This window comes from Nilaparvata lugens, chromosome 4, assembly GCF_014356525.2.
Source record: "Nilaparvata lugens isolate BPH chromosome 4, ASM1435652v1, whole genome shotgun sequence".
NCBI classification, from domain to species: Eukaryota; Metazoa; Arthropoda; class Insecta; order Hemiptera; family Delphacidae; genus Nilaparvata; species Nilaparvata lugens.
The window spans coordinates 66,985,694-66,990,102 of NC_052507.1; positions in this window are offsets into that span (position 1 = coordinate 66,985,694).

Genomic DNA, 4,409 nt, shown 5'->3' on the forward strand with positions numbered 1-4,409 from the left:
TTCCTTTTTTGACTAGCATATTGATTGAAATTAAGATTTGATATAATCTTATTATATAGTATTATATTTCCTCGCATTGAATATCCTATCTATAACTTAATAAAAATGTACTGTAGATTTCCTGGATCATCTACAATGCTGAAGAAACAGGGAATATGTAGGTTCAATTTGAAGTATTTCACGATATATTATTCAAAAATATTTTCAAAGATTTCTTATTATCACTGAAACTGTATCTATCTGAGTCGTTGTTAAAATTACAGCTATGCTATCGCAAAAATAAATTTATGGTTCAACAATGAAGTACAAAAGAATGTTTAGTTCAGTTCCCAACAAAGGATAAAAAAGAAAAACCTAGAAAAAGTACAATTTTCTAATATGATGTTAGTTGCAACAACTCCTATGTTCCTGGTTGTCAGTGGCAGGGATGACGCAAACTTTGATACTCATGGTCCAGAGAGTTGGCGAATTGGATTTATTTCTCTTCTTATAAGATATTATGTCACGAGACCGTGGTTCACTCTTCCAGAAGTTATTCTTCTGACAGTTATCTAATTGAAAGTTGGGAGGCCAGCGACAAATTGTTTCATCATCTATGAAATCCAATTTTGTCTAAGGAAGTTGGGAAGTAGTTCAGGAAAATCGGAAATATCCGGATACTTAGGTGGAAAGTTGCGTGTCTCCTTCATCAGCTATTCCAAGTATATATTTCTATTCAAATCCATAGAAAACCCGAAATAGCACTAAGAAATTCTCCAATATGGAATTATATCCATTCTATTCGAACAGACTGTATGTATATTACTCATTACGAGGATTGATAGAGATCTACAAAACAGCATCATAGAGAAAAGGTAGCATAAGAAGATATCACATCACTAGGTCATTTATGTTCCAAATTTCAAGCCGATTTTTGTTATCTCAAGCCTATTATTACTGTGTTGTTGGGGTGAGAGTGTAAGGATGTCTCAGTAAGAGAGACTTCCAGCGTCACATAGCTTCACCAAAAACCAGGACTATCGGCATTTTTAACATAAAACCACCTATGTTATAGGATTTTCTTCTTATGCTATCTTTTCTCTATGTTGGCATTCACGCGGAAACATGGATGAAAGAAATTGAAAGTACATTGTTTCTTTCTGACGAAATTTAGTTGTGACCTTCTAGAGTTCTAGTATAATCCAATACATTTTCAGTTACAACTATACATTTGAAATAGCCATCCCAAATTGAAAATTATGGATAGAAAATTGTGTTATTATGAAAATCAAGTATACGAGTATGGAAAAAGTTACAAAAGTATGAATTTTTATGCAAGTAATGATCCTCAAAAATGAGTGATATTTGCATTTATTCAGGCATTAACAATTTAACAAAATATCGATCTTTGTCTTTGATACCATTACTTGGTCTGTTTGGATTACGATAGTTATAATTGGAACTCCAACCAGTTTGTCATACTGATAACAGAATCGGTACATTATCAACTGTTGAATTATTCACAGTAATTTATTCACATCTTCTTCGTGGAAGTCAGAAGAAGAGGAAGATGAAGATATATCTGAACTACCAGTTTGTCATACATGTTAAGAGAATCGGTGCAATTATCAACTGTTGAATTGTCCACAGTAATTCATTAACAAACCTGCATTTTTCATTGAATGTATTCATCGCAATGTGATTTGAATTTATTTATTGATATACATATATACTTATAAAGGCTCACAGACTATAGCCTACCATGAAGAGCCTTTTTACACAATTAATATATAACCATACTACATGATAAAGAAAACTTAAAAGATGAAAAATTTTATGGAAATAATGTTATTAAATTAACTCACTTCCTAAATTTCCAGCTTATCAGACACAATTCCTCTACTGAGAAGATACACATTGGTTATTTGTTCAATTCCTTTGCACTAGGCTAGTACTGTATTTTTTAAGAAAATTATGCTATTCACTTACTTGATGAAATTTAGAAAAAAATTATATTGATGAATTCTACACAACAATATCAAATCAAATCAGATTTTATTTCGCCATAATAACAAAAATAACACATTTCAAATAATTATTCTGATATCAAATTATTAAGAGAATGATTTGTACAGAAAGTAACTTTGAAGTCTGAAATACCGCACGAATGTTACCAAAATGTCTTCAAAAATATTTGAAATCTACAAATCGATAGATTGTAACAATATTTGAAATCTATGTGTTATAAGAACAGAAGGAGCTCACAAGTTGATTGATCGGCGAAAGGTGGAAATTTATGTGAGTCACGATGATCCCAATCTTGATATCAAAGTGATAGAAACTGACTCCGGCTCTGAAGACATGATGGCAAACGAGGGAGTCGCTTTGGTGGTAACTTAATTTTCGTCAGGTGATCCAAGTCCCCGGATACACGTCACGTTTGTATACGTGACTTTCCACAGGCAAGATTTATTCTCTTCGATAGACGTCATCCCGCTCCTACAAACCAACGCAACGGGTCTACTGCTACTGCCAAAAATAGACTTCGGTTGCCTCGCTTGATTGCATTACAATCTATAGATTCTTCATAGAGTTTTTTCATTAAATGGATTAGAGGTGAACGAGATCTTCGGTAATAGTATCTTAAGTCACAAGGACGGGGAGAGGCCTTTTGCAGGCGAAAATGATGTTTCATTCGAGCACTGCAATGTACATTTATGTCCAAGTGACTTACACTATAGTACAGTCACTATATACATTGGTGCATGCAATTTATATTGTAGCTATGATTTTCTAATATATTATTTGGGTACATAAGAGAAGTCCAGAACCAATTTCTTCATGCAAAATTTCCTTGTGCTAGATAGAGGGTGGCCCAAAAAACCTCGTATTTTCGGCCCATTTTCAACTATTTCTGCCAAATATCGTAATCTGACAGAGAAATTCACTCTTTATTAGCTCTCTATTTAGATAAAATTTATCTCTAATGAGTACTGAGTTATGATTTTTCAAAAATGAGTGAAATTTGAAGAAAAAATCAATTTTGATGAATTTTAGTTTTTCATCAACAATATCTTTGTTTATCTATTGTTACCATTCAGATGAATGATTCAAAATCTCTCTGGGCGTATTTTTGTGCTCGACAATCTGAGATCAGGAAGCGCTCTATCTCATACAGATTTCCAGGTACACCTGACAACAATGCTTTTTGTATTGTGAAAAACACCTAAATGCCAGCTTCAACCATCATCACCAACTACATTGTCCTAACATTGATATTTCGCACAATGACATAGGTTCATTAGATTATGTTCTATGAGAATCACCCGTTGGATGCACTTAATTTCAGTATTTCCTAGCGGAGAGGCGCGCTTAAGAACACCTCAAGGATCAAAATTTCAAACACTTATAACTTATGACACAATGCTCAGATTTTATCGTACTACACTTCATTCTTCTCGGCTCGTCAAGGCGGTCCAAAATAATGCATCATAAGTCAAATTCGGTCGAAAAATGGAAAATTTATTCTTGAGAGTGCTCAAGCATCCATATTCACACAAAAAATGGCAAATTTCTATCCATTTCTGGCAAAATCCATCATGAATCACTTTTCCTTATCATTGAACTGCCAAAACCGTTAATATGCGAATATTATTTACAATTTCCGGATTTTTTTCAACAATCAAATCTTACTTTACAAACATATTTTTTCATGAATCGTTTACAGCAAATGAAAGATAAAATTCTATTGTACATTTCAAGATCAGGTAATGATTCTTATAATGAGGGGTTACCTAGATTGATAGCTTTGAATATAGAAATTTGCCATTTTTTTTGTATTGGGATATACAAATGTGTATTGGGAATGACTATGACAAAAACAAATTATCGGGTACGTACAAGTTCTTGAATGAGTTATGAAGTTTCTTGAAAAAAATGGGAGAGTTGGATATGATTCTGTACTGAGCACAACCATCTCTTGCAATGTTATGTCCTACGTCTTCGAACTGGAATAGTTTTTAACCGGGCTCAAATTAAGATCAAGTTTCAGCCTATCATATGACTGGTGATAGTCTTCTATCTATCAATATAATATGAAAGCGAAATGGCACTCACTCACTCACTGACTGACTGACTGACTCACTCACTCACTCGCATAACTAAAAATCTACCGGACCAAAAACGTTCAAATTTGGTAGGTATGTTCAGTTGGCCCTTTAGAGGCACACTAAAAAAGCTTTTGGCATTATTTTAACTCTAAGGGTTTAAAGTTCGTCTTTCAGCATGTATATTCTTCTTCTCCCAATCTCTTAATTATAATTGAAATTTCCATATCATTATGTTACTATAGAACTATAATCTAGATGGAGTACCTCTTCGAAACAGTTGTTAACTGGCAACTAAATTAATAATTTTGTCAGGTTGGCATT